This window comes from Anolis carolinensis, chromosome 1 (assembly GCF_035594765.1).
Source record: "Anolis carolinensis isolate JA03-04 chromosome 1, rAnoCar3.1.pri, whole genome shotgun sequence".
NCBI classification, from domain to species: Eukaryota; Metazoa; Chordata; class Lepidosauria; order Squamata; family Dactyloidae; genus Anolis; species Anolis carolinensis.
In genome coordinates, this window is record NC_085841.1 from 8,524,200 (window position 1) to 8,540,326 (window position 16,127).

General features: G+C 41.2%; 1 long non-coding RNA gene across 1 annotated transcript; it reads right to left on the minus strand.

Annotated features, from left to right (window-relative positions):
* Positions 1 to 8,428: 8,428 nt before the first annotated feature.
* Positions 8,429 to 15,666, minus strand: LOC134296067 (uncharacterized). The gene is made up of 3 exons (XR_010002636.1): positions 15,547 to 15,666; positions 13,124 to 13,253; positions 8,429 to 9,007 (listed from the first exon to the last, which is right to left on the minus strand). It is a non-coding gene; the product is annotated as an uncharacterized LOC134296067 (long non-coding RNA).
* Between the last annotated feature and the right edge of the window lie 461 nt (positions 15,667 to 16,127).

Genomic DNA, 16,127 nt, shown 5'->3' on the forward strand with positions numbered 1-16,127 from the left:
AAGAGTAAATATCAAGAAGGCTTCCCGTTGTTGTAGTTTGGTGCATAAATCTGTGTTTGAAGAAGAAGTAACTACCTCTAGGACTAGAACCATGAATGATTCAGGACTATGGCTCATGTTATTGAAATATTTATACAGGCTTGAGTCAATGGCCCGATTCCTGATCTTACTCTTGTGTTCTGTTACACGGAGTTTAATTTGCCTACTGGTCTGGCCGACATACATCAAGGAACAGGAACAAGTAATAAGATAAATGACTCCTTTGGTGGTGCATGTAGCAAAATGTTGCAATTGATGAACTATCTTAGTATGAGGAATCTGAAACACCTTAGTATGAGTAAATTGAGGACATATGGCACAGTGGTGACAAGGAAAATTTCCTACCAAATTAGGTCTAATTTTCATAATTTGAGAATCATGGTCAATGTTAGAGTGTACCAACATGTCTTTCAAGTTCTGTGTTCTTTTATGTGCCACAATGGGGGGCTTTTCACATCCCAGTATATCACGAACAAATTGTCAATATCTTTTCACTGTTTGAATGACCTGTCTGGAAAAGTTAGTTATTTATTTGCAGTATTTATATTCCACCCTTCTCACCCCGAAGGGGACTCAGGGCAGATCACATTATGTACATTTAGGGCAAACATTCAATGCCCATAAACACATCAAACCGAGACAGAGACAACAGACAGACAGACGCAGAGGCAATTTAACCTTCTCCTGAGGGGATGTTCGATTCTGGCCACAGGGGGGAGCAGCTGCTTCATCATCCACTCTGATGGCACTTCCTCACTTCCTCATTCCAATGTTGTAAATTAGTTAAACTTGCCTCCCCACTTTTATAAGTGGTACCTTATTTCCTACTTGATAGATGCAACTATCTTGCGGGTTGCTAGGTCAGCAACGAGCAGGGGCTATATTTTATTTTTAATTGATGGGTGCTCACCCCGCCACAGGCTGGCCTCGAACTCATGACCTCATGGTCAGAGTGATTTATTGCAGCAGCTGTTTACCAGCCTGCGCCACATTACCATCAATAATGTCAAATATTTGAAGAATGCCATAAGGAAGAGGGAGCAGACTTGTTTTCTGCTGCCCTGAAACCTAGGACTCAGTGCAATGAGCTCAAATAATTGACAAGGAGATTCCACCTGAACATGAGGAATAACTGTAAGAACTATGGCAGTGGAAGCTCTTACTTTGGAGGCTTTTAAACAGAGGCTGGTTGGCCATCTGTGGGGGTGTTTTGATTGTGCTTTTCCTGCATGGCAGGACTGGTTGGATTGGATGGCCCATGTGATCTCTTCCAATTCTATGTTCTATGATTCTATGAATATATGAATGTGAAATCTGCAGTATTGTATTTCACTATGGCCATTTTTCTGAACTCACTTTAAACAGTGAAAGTTGTAAAGTGTCAAAGAAAGAATGCCACAAGATAAAAGATAACAAAGTTTATTGGAGTTACAGAACCAAAAATGCCCGTAAAAGACAAGGGCTAGGCAAACACTGGCCTTAAAAGTAAAAAGAGACAAGAAAAACGTTCAAAAGATAAACCGGATTAAACCGGAGTTTAATCCGAGTTAAATCAAAACAGCTTGCTTCAGCCTGGGAATAAACAAACAGAAGCTGGTGAACAAAAAGTTCAAAGGAATGCAACTAATTGGCAGCAGATGCTTCTCTGCTGCCAAGAGCTATGTTTGAGTAACTTAGAGGTTACTCCTCCACACAGCAGGCAATTTCCCGATACAAACACAGCAGACGAGGGCAGAAGCAGTCAGCGAAGTCCCAATCCGTTCCGAAGGTCGTAAGGCAGATGCAGACGTTTGTAGTTCACCAGTTCCAACGATAGACACAGGTAGGAGAATCCGAGGCCGTAGTCAGTCAGTCCGTAAGTCCAGAATAAGCAGATGGCGTCCGTCAAGAAGACGACGGAAGGTCAAAGCTATTAAGATTAAGCAGAGGTTGCACAACAAAACCCCACACAATTCCTCCCGCCGTCTGAGCCCAATGTCCAGGATAACTTACGTAGTCAGCAAACGAAACACACCCGTCTTCAGGAAAACTTCCCACACAGATCCCAAGCGTTCGTCCAGATTACCTTGCCCAACGCAATTTGCTATTGCTCCCAAACCCCATTTTATGCCAGTTACAAGTCCTCATCGCTATCAGCTGTTCTCCTTAGCCCGGGCGTTTCCTCATCACTTTCCTCATCAGAACTGGAACACCTTTGACTACGCCCCACAGCATCCCCAGCTGTGGATCCCGTCCCATCCCTCCAGCTTGTCCACGGGTCTAATCCTAATCGCCTTCCATACTATCATTGCCAGTGGCACCCAAATCCTCCCTTACACGAGTCCATTCCATGTCATCCTCTTCCGAGCTAACCATCTCTTCCTCCATTCTCTCAGTAAACCCCTCAAAAGAATCCTCGTCAGATGGTTCTGCAAAGATATCTCGCAGCCGCTTCCTTTCTCGCTCCTCGAGAGTATCTGACTCTCGAGGAGTCTTACGCCCACGTCTCCCAGTAGTAGAGCCATGAGGCTCAACCATAACATAAAGTCTACAATTTTGAAGAAAGGTGTTTTTCACACATCCATTAAAAGTTTCCCTAACCTCCGTCCACTGAGATTATTTGTAAAGCTAAAAATTATACAGCGCCTAAGACATCAATTTTCAAGGTCAAATTGCAGTTGCTAGGGCCAACAAGGCATTCAATTGTAAAGATTTATCAGTGGTTATCTGGCAGTGCTTATTATCATTCGTCTGGGAATACATTTGAATAGCAATGTGATGTCCCATGGACCCTCGGGCCGTGAACCTGACTCCATTGTGGACCACAGTGATGAGGAAATAAGTTTTGTGCCGTTTCAGCAAGACTCTGCCCTGTTCCAGATGTTCCCTATTGACAATTCTAGTTCAACGCTCATTAAAAAGGCCCTTGAAATGGAGTCTTCTCTTCCCAGTTCCCCTCCCTTTGATAGAAGGATGTTTGTGGAAACTAACAGACAGGAGAAAGCTGACAGGAGACGAAGCGCGCGATTAGGAGCCAAGGAATCTGCTGATTAACCTATTTCCCCTGAGAATTCTAAGAGAGGATTGCATCTGGCCAAGATGTTGTTGTAGCTGTTTTCCCTTGGGAAAAGAGCATTTGAGACACCTGTTCTGTGAGAAGATTCGAAGTTCTTTAAAAGTTCTGTGCGCTGGCTAGCCAGCGCGGAGTCAACGTGTCAGTTGGAGGATTAACTTCACTTCCAGCCAAGTGTGGACCGCGTTTGGATCCACTACCTTCCAGCCTAGCCGTGCCTTGCCTAGCCGTGTTTCCGAGCCTTGCCTAGCCGTGTTCCTTGCCTTGCCTTGCCGTGATTCCAGCCTTGCCTTGTTGTGCCGTGTATCCAGCCTTGTCTTCATTTCCTTGCCTTGGACTTGCTTTGAACTCTAGAAAAAGACTTGGACATTTCCCCACTCAAACTGCTTGGAAGTTTGAGTGCATTTTGGTTTTTGGATTACAAACTTTAAACTCTAATATTAGATTGTTTATTGGCCTCGGTGTATTGGTTCCCAGTGCTCTCACAGCCAGGGGTGTCACAAGCAATAGGATTGCAAAACTTGTAGGTATGGTGACCAAGTCACAAGTTCATTTTAAGGAGAGTTGGTGTAGAACAAAAACAGGAGGAAATATGTTGCCTACAGCCAAAGAGAGTATATAACTATGTGAATGACAGAAGAAATTACTGGAATGCTGTTTATCACATCTTTCTGATACTCAGCCAGCATCACACAACATTCCAATAAATTGATTGCAAAAGCACAAATATCAGTAGTACCAATAAGCAAAAATGTTCATACTAGTATGTAGAGATACGATCTTTATAGAAATATCTCTCTTTTGCCCCCACAACATAACAGAAACAGACAGAAGTTACCTTATTTCATTACTTAATAGTCACACTTTTATCCCCTTTTTTGGTTAAAAAAGGACATGCGACTATTAAGTAAAGGTAAAGGTTTCCCCTGATGTTAAGTCCAGTCATGTCTGACTCTGGGGGTTGGTGCTCATCTCCATTTCTAAGCCGAAGAGCCGGCATTGTCCGTAGACACCTCCAAGGTCATGTCGCCGGCATGACTGCATGGAGCGCTGTTACCTTCCCACTGGAGCGGTACCTATTGATCTACTCACATTTGCATGTTTTCGAACTGCTAGGTTGGCAGGAGCTGGAGCTAACAGTGGGAGACCACACAATTGAATGAAGCACACACACACACGTGCCCAGTAGCCAAGTGAAGCCCTGTAGTTTTGGCTAAGTGAAGCACCATCCAAGTCAAATGCCATAGCTGGAAGTGGACAGGTGTGCAGGCTAGCAAGTGAAGGGTATGACTATTGTGTGATTAAGAAAAAATACAAATTTGGGGGGGGGGCAAGAAGGGGGGATGTGACTATTATGTGATGACAACTATTATACAGTGAAATACGATATATTTTATATACATATCATATCAAGACACTAAGTACAGCAAAGCACACCAATCTGGCATTAATGAACAACATTTTAAAATTAAGTGTGTTGCTGTCATGGTTATTTATTGTCATGGGAGAAAGACTTCATGTCATGGAGAAGGCTGTTCAACAGAAGAACTTAAGAAGGAAAGAGGTTTCTACCACTTGAAATACCCTGTTTCCCCTAAAATAAGACATCCCCAGAAAATAAGACCTAGTAGAAGTTTTGCTGAATTGCTAAATATAAGGCCTCCACCGAAAGTAAGACCTAGCAACGTTTTTGTTTGGAAGCATGCCCACCAAACAGAACTCCAGAGCATGCAGGATCGGTAAATGTACGTACCATAAAGTGTTGTACATGGAAATATTGGTAGTAACAAGAAATTCTTGATAGGATTCACAGTTTGTCTGGTTATGCTGGTTTATGATGACAACTACTGTACTGTATATGATAAATGTTCATTTTTTTTTTGTTCAACAATAAATGTGAATTCTTCTTCATGGAAAAATAAGACATCCCCTGAAAATAAGACCTAGAGCATCTTTGGAAGCAAAAATTAATATAAGACACTGTCTTATTTTCGGGGAAACATGGTACTAAACCAGAGACTGGATGGCTGTCTCTCAGAGATACTGGAGTTGCAAAGTGCTTTAGAAATGGCACCTTGAAAAAGTTGTTGTACAACATGACCTCCACGGTAATTTCCAATTCTGTAATTCAAATTCTGAACTGTAATGAAGTGCTCTTCAAAAAAATATTGTGCCTCTCTCCCTTGATAAATATTTGACGGTGCCATAAGAGGCTAAATCTTAGTGTAGGCATTGAATCCTTTCCACAGAGTACAAATTTGGCCTCCCAGTTTTAAGTTACCCTTTCTCAACACTCTCCTTCCATTGGTTTGATTTTTATAGCCATAATGTTTATGTACACCTGGCCTGTGGGAAAAAAGACTGTGACTAAAAGGAGAGTAATGAAAAGGCAGCCTGCCTGCATTGTGAGTCTTGGATCTCAAACTGGACAGTAATGGAGGAAATAAAAACTCTGATGTGAAGATCTTGTGTTTTCTAGAAGGCTGAATGGCTCCCAGTATATAAGGCTCTATGATGTACTGACACATAAACATTGCACATCAATGATCATGAGGCAATGAGGCAATGTGAAGCACTCCCAGGTCATAATTTCTTAAGAAACACAATGTTCAATATAATTTATTAAACTCACCATGTTTTCACAACCCAATGGACTGGAAATAGAATAATGGATTGCTTTGCAACCTCTTGGAACCCAACCCACTTGGAAAGATATGAAGACCTAGATAATATAAAAATATTTGATTAATCAGAGAGTTTGTTTTCCCAAATGTGGGAAGGAATTTCTCAGGTGGTCTAGGAAAATTTTGAATAAAATATATTTTGTCAAAGACTTTCATGGCCGGAATCACTGGGTTGTTGTGCATTTTCTGGGCTGTATGGCCATGTTCCAGAAGCATTCTCTCCTGACTTTTCACTCACATCCATGGCAGGCATCCCCACAGGTTGTGAGGTATATTGATATACCTCACAACCTCTGAAGATGCCTGCCAGAGATGTGGGTGAAACGGCAGGACAGAATGCTTCTGGAACATGGCCATACAGTCCAAAAAAAGGAAAACAACAACCCAAAATATATTTTGTTTTGATCTAAGCAGTAAAGCACATTCAATCTGAAGCCAGTAGTACTAAAGCTAGTAAATTCTTGAAAGTTGAACTGGGAAGGACCCGAATTTTACATAATATCTCATCTCTTCTTGAGATGCATACACACCAGTTATTCTCTTCTCTAATAGAGATTTCTCCTCTTTGAATCCCTTGTCCATCTGTTCACTGTTTCAAATTGCATTTGGTTGAGTTCCTACTTCATGGCTTAGTAGTTTAGGGGCCTCAGATTTTCCATGCATCGTGGCAAATCCAGTGGGGCCTGGCAGGAGGCATGGGGAGCCAATCACCCCACACCCCACATTGCCAACCTTACCCCTGACCCCATCCCATGGGAGAAGTGTCACTGCCTGGCTTCAACCCCCTCCCCCATTGTTGCTTATGTTGCTGCTGCAGCCCTTACCACGCTTCCACTCCATTTGACACAGAGAGCCCTGCAGGAAGTTGATCTATGTCAAGTAATGAGAGCCGATGGGTTCCGTGCCTCGAATAGAGTGGAAGTATCCTATGATGGGCAATTTTGCCCGTCTGATAAGGCCCTAAATCTTTATATGTGGAGCAAGGCACATGTTGCATTAAGTGACCCTTGAACTGACAATTAAACCTTCACTCTGATTATGCAATCAAAAATGTAATTGGATATGTCGCTGACAGATTAATGCTATCATTTTCAGCTAAGACATGCACAGATTGCTTTGAATGGAGCAGACACATCTCTATACATAACAGCATGGCATGTACTACTGTTTATCTGTGACTGTTTATCTGTCTGAAAGTAGGCATTGAGCTTCAGACAAAATGTCCATCCAGTTCTCCCCCATGAACCAGCATGGGCTCTAAGATCTGCAGGGGAGGCTCTTCTCTGGATCCCGCTTCCATCTCAAGTGCGGTTGGTGGGGACGAGAGAGAGGGCTTTCTTGATGAAGGCTCCCCAGCATTGGAACACCCTCCACAGGGGACTTAGGCAAGCCCCTACACTACAGTACTTCAGAAAATAATTACAAATGTGGTTGTTTCAGCAGGCTTTTCACACTGTTTAGACAATTGCCAACCTAATTGCCATTATAATAGCACCTCACATCATTTAAGGTACTACAGTTGACATGCTGAACCATTGTATGGATCTTTTAATTATGGCTATGGCCATATTTTACTGTCTCTATTTAATCAAGTTTGCTTTTATTAATTTTATACGTTGGTTTTCATCTATTGTGTTATGAATGATATATTATTGTACTAGCTGTGCCCGGCCATGCGTTGCTGTGGCGTTGTCTGGTGGTGTTGGTGAGAAATTGTTGAGGTAGTGGTGGTATTGAATGTCTGTTGTATGGTTGTCTTTATGTTTAGTATGCACACTGAAGTGGATTATATGGCAGTGTGGAGTCAAAATAATCCAGTTCAAAGCAGATAATATAAGATTCTAAATGGGTTATATAGCTGTGTGGAAGGGCCTTGAGTCTACACTGTCATATAATCCAGTTAAAATCTGATAACCTGTGGAAGAGGCCTAAGTGAGGCCTAACTGTGCCTGTCCCCTGGACTGAGTAGGTTGCTAGGAGACCAAGTGGGCGGAGCTTAGCCTTCAAACTGGCAGCAATTGGATAAAAACTATTATTCCTCTCCCTGTAATTAGGACTTTATTTTTCTTTTCTTTTTGTTGTATCAACCTAGAGCCGTGAATGATGGGTTGTGTTGTCAAATTTCGAGGTTGGGGGGCCTGTAGTTTTGTTGTTTTGTCTGCTGCCCTGATGCCATCACTCTTTTATATATTGTATATGTTATAACACTATTACATGTCATTGTGTAAGCCGCCCCGAGTCCCTATGATGGATGGATGTGGGGTACAAATAAAGGATGATGATGATGATGATGATGATTATTATTATTATTATTATTATTATTATTATTATTATTATTATAGAATGATTTAAGCATGCATAAGATGCAAACAATTCCAGACTGTCACTAACATAACCATGTAGGAAAGGCAACTCTATGCAAGGCCATCATTCTTGACCTTTCTCCTTATTAACCAGGCAGAACTGCATGAATTCCCCTAAGCTGAACTTCACTGGCAATGTTTTTCCCACAATGGAGGAAGGCATGAAGCAGTGCTCCTTCGGTTGGTTCCTGAAATAGGGTGTTTTCATTACACATGTCTTTTTCTCCTGTTAAGGAATGTCCACACACAGTGAAAACCAGCTGTACAGGTGAGGCAGGGACCAGCTAATGTCACAAGTATGGCTGTACTCTCTTTTGTTATTCAGAGAAGTTCAATGTATTCACATTCTCATGGCAATAAGGTTTGTCAATCCAGCCCCATTGTATTCATTTTTGTTCATCTTTCTCTTAATAACAGATCACATAGACTTTTTTTGTCTCAGGAGCGACTTGAGAAACTGCAGGTCGCTTCTGGTGTGAGAGAACTGGCCGTCTGCAAGGATGTTGCCCAGGTGCGAAGGAGGAAGAGGAGGGGGCTGAAAGGAGGCACCTTCATTGCATGAGAGATGGAGGCAACAGCAGCAATGAATGACCCAAGGCAGAAGCTCCAAGAGCCAAGGACAAGAAAGGAGAAGCCATGTAATACTCTACAAGGCATTTTAAGGAGGCTTCCCACTTCCAGATAAGGAAGAGTGATGATCTCCTGGAAGAGGATAGTAAAAAAAGCCCTGAAAAAGAAAAGAAGAAATTTGACATGAAAACCTGTGAACCATGAAGGGGCAACAAACCTAAGAACTAATAGATTCTGATGGGGGGGTGGTTTACCATGCCCGGGTAGGCTGCAATTCTGGCCAGCTCGAGTGTTCTTAGCTATGGATAAATAAAGAGAATAAGGCATCTGATCAGTGAGCTAGAATAATAATAGATCACCGCAACCCCGCCTCCCCGCCCCCCAGTCCTGGCCTTCTGATGCACTCCGAAACATGGTGGGCAAAGCTGGGTAAGGTTAACACTTCCAGCTCGTCCAACCAGGTCTTGGTAGTGCAAGCTAGGTCCGTTTTTTCATCCAGGATCAAATCCTGGATAACCTACGTTTTACCATTAACGGACCTAGCATTTAACAGCAGAGCCTTAAGACTGGAGGACCTGTCATGTTTGCTATCCTGCTTAACTTGATCCAGGGTCGCAAGAACTCTTTTGTGATTCTCCCTCGAATGGCCAACTTGACCACGTCTCCCCCTTCCCTCGATGGTGGACCCCTGGGCCCAGAACTCCCCGCAGCAGAGTTTGGAGAGCAGTGGACTCGAGAGCAATACCTCTCAACTGATATGGGGCTGGGGAATGCAATGCGGAGGGGCCTTAATGAGGGGATTGCTGTGTCAGCAAGACCATGGGAGCCCTAATAGGGGGCAATTCTTGGGCCTGGGGTTGGTGATCTTCACGTTCCAGAGTTGGGGACAAAGCAGAATCTTGGTTCAACATCCGAATTTTTGAAGGCAAGTCTAGGGGTCTTTGGGGCTGTTAAGTACTCTTATAGTTCGGGAATTTGTCTTCCAACCAGCAATAAGATGCCGTATAGTTGTATCATGGAAGACCCTCCTAATACCCCAATAGTTTAACAACGCATTGTATGTTAGCACCTCTTTTGATGTTGTTGTGTCTTCAAATGTAATCAGAAGATGAGAGGTGCTGTTGTTATTGTCTCTACAAAGCCGCTCAATAGAACTGATTTTCATATCCATAGGGCGCCTTCTTAAGATTTCAATTGGTGACTGGATTGAAGATAATTTGGAATAAATCAGAAGCAATGCTATTTATATTAAGCAGGAGGAGGAAGAATTTTAAAAGAAAGCAGATAGGAAAGGTATGAAAATATGCATGAAAGAGAATATACAATACCTTGGAATAACCACAACCAAAAATCTAAAAGCTATAGAAAGAAAAAAAACTTAGAAGAACTAAGGAAAGAATAGAGGGGACATTAAATGAATATAAAATTTCATGATTATCATGGTTCAGTAGAATAGCAGTAGTAAAAATGAAAGTTCTACCTAAAAATATTTTTTCAGAATGATTTTATTAATAATTTCATAAAAGAAATTAATAAATAATAACAAATAATAAATAAATATTGTAATGGGAAAAAGAATAGACTAAATAAACAACTCTGTTACAAATTCCAAAAAGAAGGAGGATTAGGCCTACCAAATATGTTGCAGAAAAGGTGATGGATAGAGAGAGGTTAGAATAGATAGAATCAGGAATAAGGAAAGAATGAAGAAAGGACAATAGATTTCTAAGGAAATTTTAAAGAAAAAGACTAAACAGATTGGAAATATATTATTAAAATATAATGGAAATATGGAGTAATATAAAGGACAAGTAATTAGGAAGAATTCTATGTTAGCACCAATATTAATGGAAAGGAATTTCTCAAAGGAATTAAAGGAAATATTAGATAAAGAATTTGAAAAAGGGAACTAAAAAGGGTAGGAAATTGGATCTAATGAAAAATGGGAAAAGTAAAAATGAGAGATGAACTGAGAGGTATAAATATTTCATGACTCCACTGGATCCAATTAGAAAAAATGGAATAGAAATTGGTGGGTCCGAAATAAAACCAGGAAACAAATAACACAATTTGAGGAAATCATACTAAAAAGATTAAAAAGAGAAAAATGAACAATTAAAAGGAACAACAAGTAAAATATATAAAATATTAATTAAGGATACAGGGAGAAAGACTAACATTAAGAGGAATAAGTAGAAATAAAAATAACTGAGAAAGAATGGGAAGAGATATGGAAAGCAAAACATGTCAATTAGAATAAAAATTATTATACATTAATTTGGACATGGTATTTAACACTGAGAAAACTAAACGTTATGAACAGAAACTATACTGAAAAATGTTGGCGAGAGTGTCAGGAAACTATATGCAAGATTTTTGAGAGATGGTTATACGGGAAATAGAAAATATTATGAATACAGAAATTAGAAGGAATCAGTCAGAAAATATTGCTATCAATTAAAAGAGATGAAGGGAAAGATAAGGGAGAAATTAATACACATATTAACAGCAGCTAGATTATTAGTAGCAAAATTCTGGAAAGGGGAAATGACAATACAAATTGATGAATGGTATAAAGAAGTCTGGGGAATGGCGTTAAATGATAAACTAACATCAAGTTTAAAAGTAAAGACGGGACTATGGAAAAAATAACTGAAAGTATCTGGAGAATATTTGTAGAACAAGTATTGGAAAAAAAGGCTTTCATGGCCAGAATCACTGGGTTGCTGTTGGGTTTTCTGGGCTGTATGGCCATGTTCCTGAAGCATTATCTCCTGACGTTTCGCCCACATCTATGGCAGGCATCCTCAAAGGTTGTGAGGTCTTTTGGAAACCAGGCAAGTGAGGTTTATATATCTGTGCAATTTCCAGGATGGGAGAAAGAACTCTTGTCTGTCTGAGGCAGGTGTGAATGTTGCAATTGGCCAGTTTGATTAGCATTTAAAAGCCTTATAGCTTCAAAGCCTGGCTGCTTCCTGCTTGGGGGAATCCTTTGTTGGGTGGTGTTAGCTGGCCCTGATGGTTTCATGTCTGGAATTCCCCCTTTTTTAGTGTTGCTCTTTATTTACTGTCCTGATTTTAGAGTGTTTTAATACTGGTAGACAGATTTTGTTCATTTTCATTGTTTCCTCCTTTCTGTTGAAATTGTCCACATGCTTGTGGATTTCAGTGGCTTCTCTGTGTTGTCTGACATGGAGGTTTTAGGAGTGGTCCAACATTTTGGTGTTTTCAAATAATATGTTGTGTCTAGGTTGGTTCATGAAGAACCTCCACATGAAGAACTGACTTTTGGTGGGAGGTGGTTGAGCAGAGACTAGATAGACACCTGTCAGGAGTTCTTTGTGTGTGTTTCCATACATGGCAGAGATTTGACTGGATTACCTACGTGTGTCTTCCAATTCTACGATGCTATGAGCCATGCCAATTAAAGTGGTATCAAACCAAAAGAGTTCTACACTGTAGATTCACCTCTAATCAATGGAATGTTCATACAACACGTAGGGTCTACTTCAGTTCCCTTTGGTCATTTGCCTTTATAGTTTCACATTCCTCCCAATAGCACTGCTATGCAGCATATGAACTTTTAAAGCAAAGAAACAATCCTCTTCTATTCCTCTACAACAGTGGCTCTCAACTTGTGGGTCCCCAGGTGTTTTGGCCTACAACTCTCAGAAATCCCAGCCAGTTTACCCAGAGGCGGTCCAATAGCGAGGCTAGGCGAGGCACACCAACAGGGGGCGCACTCGAGGCACCCCTGTGAAAACGTGGTGCCGCCATGGCCCCACTGTCGCCCACCACCACCTCTCTTTTATTTTTTCAGGGCAGAATCCCTGCACATGCGCAGAAGGGTCCCATCGCCCAAAATGGCTGATGGGACCCTTCCACACATGTGCACAGGGTCGGTAGCTCGCACAGAACGGGTAAGGCACCCAAGCCGCCCATCCATGCAAGCAATGGAAGCCCTGCGCACATGAGCTATTTTAGCAGATGGGACCCTTCCGCGCATGCGCAGGGGGTCATTCGCTCGCATGGACGTAAGGCATGCTGCGTGCCTTACATCACCATGCGAGTGAACCCCTGTGCATGTGCAGAAGAGTCCCATCGGCCATTTTGGTCGACGGAACTCGTGCGCATGCGCAGAACTTTGCTCGCCTCAGTTGAGGCCTTCTGTGTTCGGCAGGGCAGGAGCCGATGGTCCCCCCCGCCACCGCCACCGCCGCCACCGCCGGTATGTACAGGGCCTTCGGGTGGGGTGCAATTTCAGGGGGTGCGGCCACTAGGTTCATCTACAATTGCCTAGGGCCGCTTCTGAGTTTACCAGCTGTTAGGATTTCTGGGAGTTGAAGGCCAAAACATCTGGAGACCCACAAGTTGAGAACCACTGCTCTACAAGAACATAATTCTGCTGAACTTACTTTGAACAGCAGATATAACCATACATTCGACACCTTTCAAGGAAGGTGTTTTCCGCACATCCGTAAGGCATACAAGTCCCACCAAGACTTGTACACTCCTCAAGGGAAACTGGGCCTTCTATAGTCAGTCCTGTGAAAGAGAAAAGATGTTCTGCAAAGGACTGTATATTTGCCAATATGATTCCTTATTGCCCTGTTATGCAATTAGGAGTTCCCCATGGCTGCTTCTGCAATCCAATGAATCAAATACTTCATTGCACAACAGTCCAAAGGAGGTGGACAAAATGCATACCCCACAACATTTTGTGCAAATTGGGACATGTGTAGTCAAGCAATACCCTCATGCAATCAAGCTGGTCAAAGTTATGATTGTGGAAGAATGCACAAGAGGATGGATCCGTTTGCTTTTGTCTGAACCAACTGAAAAGGCAAGATTACATCTCATCCTCTTTTCCCCTGCTGTGGGAAGTGAGTGCAAGCAGCAACTGAAGCATGTTGAGGACAAAAAAAAAAAAAAGATGAGAAGGAAACTAAGACATTTTAAAAGCAGTTGAAAAATAGGGGCTAAATCTACACTACCATATAATGCAATTCAATGCAGATACCTATCTCCGTGATCGCATCTCCTCCTATGAGCCAGTGCAGACCTTGAGATCTTCTGGGGAGGCTCTTCTCGCGCTCCCACCACCGTCTCAAGTGCGGCTGGTGGGGACGAGGGAACGAGCCTTCCCAGCAGTGGCCCCCCGGCTCTGGAATGCATTGCCAAAAGAGATCAGGCAATCCCCTACATTATCCAGTTTCCGTAAGGAACTGAAGACCTGGTGGTGTCGGCAGGTTTTTGAATAATTACATTGGACTACCGCCGATTTCTGGGCCTGAATATATTGCACAAGATTTCCCTATCCTAAAATGATACATTTTAATATATTGGTTTTATGGTTCCCGTCCCCTTAATCTGGTCATGTAAGTGTGATTTATTGTTATAATTGTACTATTTTACTTTGTTTAATAATGTGTATTATGTTGTTATGTAATGTTTGTGTTTGCTTTTATGACTGTAAACCGCCCTGAGTCCCGTCCGAGATAGGGCGGTATATAAATAAATTATTATTATTATTATTATTATTATTATTATTATTATTATTATTATTATTATTATTATTATCTGCATTCTGAAACTGAATTATATGGCAGTGTCAATGAGGCCTAGGATGACAAAGAATAAATTAGAACTGCGTCTGCCAAATCAGAACAGTTAAAATGACTATCACATCCAAAATTATTGTTAGTCCTCATAAGTCGGTTCAAATTCATGACATTTGTATTTACGATGCAATATCAAACATGAGGGCACCAAAATCTTAATAATTAAAACTTACCCAATACTTTTTCATTTCAGTTTTATAAACCTCAGAAGCCTCCCAAAGTTAGTTTCATTTTCAATGCAAGCAAGCAAAGCAAAGCCAAAAAGGCTGCCATTCCTCTTTAAATTAATGGCCTCTCACTATTAGGAGAGGGAAGCAGAAGGGAGAAAGCAGAGTTTGATGAGAGAGAGACCGAGAAAGCACAGAATTCTGCAGTTTGGGAAGGCGAGGACCCCTATACCAGAGAATGCAAAAGGCCCTGCCTAAACTACATTTCCCAGAATTCTGCTCAGCATAAGAAAGCCTCAATCAGGGAGAGATTTGTCCCTTCGTAGCAGCAGCCAGCCAAAATTCCAATAAATTGTTGAATCTGCAAAGAGGACGACTGACTGATACTTCTAGTAAATAAATCTCTGTGGTGGGCTGGGAAGAAATCCCTAAATGGAAGCTCTATTGGTTAATATGAAAGACATTCAATGAGATAGTTGTTGTGGGGTTTTTAACTTTTTGTCAAAACTTTAAAATATTTCCTAAAATCAATAGATTTATGAATATTTCTGAAAGGTGGCAGGAAATATCCCCGTTATCTTGTTTCATTGTATAGAAAATTCAAGGAGATAGCTTTTTTTAACGCTGTTTATACAAACTTTAAAAATCCCCAGATATCCGTGGATAAATGAAACTTGATGGGCTAACAGTGGTAAACGTGTTCTACCATTGTAGCAAGTTTCATCTCAATAGCTGTAAAAATGAGGGAAGAAGAAACAATACTTTAGAAACACTTTAGAAACATAACGCTGGCACCCCCTAATTTTGAAACATTTTTTTAATCGATTGCACAGTCCTAATGTCTGATTTTTCTTAAATACTACTTAGTTGCAATTGAAGTAGATTCTTTAACAATTTGTTCATCTACTTAGGACTGATAGTCACCACTGCTTCAGCTAGATCCTTCTCATACATTACAATCTGTCTATCCCTGTTGAAAATGACCCTTTCTCAGCATTCTTCTTCTATAGTTCTATTTTTAAATAGTTTTAATGTTGATGTGGGCCTTACCTGCAGAGAACAAGACCATGCCTAGTAGAAGCCCAATGCAAAGGCACCCCATCTTCAGTGTACAGTTGTGATCTCAAGATGGACAAGCAGAAAAGGCAAAAGCAGTGCTTTGAATCTTTGGGTCTTCTAAAGATGGAATGGCTACCATTTATAGTATTCTCGGTACTACTGAGATACATCATGTGATAATGATCTTGAGGCAATTTTAGAAATCTCTATTGTACCACTCCTTTAAAAGGCAAGATTAGAAAAAGAGATGAAGTATTAAATTGGCAATAACTTCATGAGTCACTGAATTGTAAATATGAGTTTGCATCTAACTAGCCATATACTTTTGGGTAATCTAGTAAAGTAGATTCACTAAAACCAATGGGATTTATTTACATTTCCAGCCACCATTAGCCCAGTGATTCAAGAGTCCTGCTTTTGTTTGGAGGAACTAATAAGATTTCAATCCTTGGTTTAATAATTCTTGGATAACACTTCATCTACAAAGAAATAAGTCTATTTTGGAAATCTGGGATATTAGAACTTGGCTGAAGAATACTGTTTGAAAAATGCTGGGGTGGGGGAGCATATAC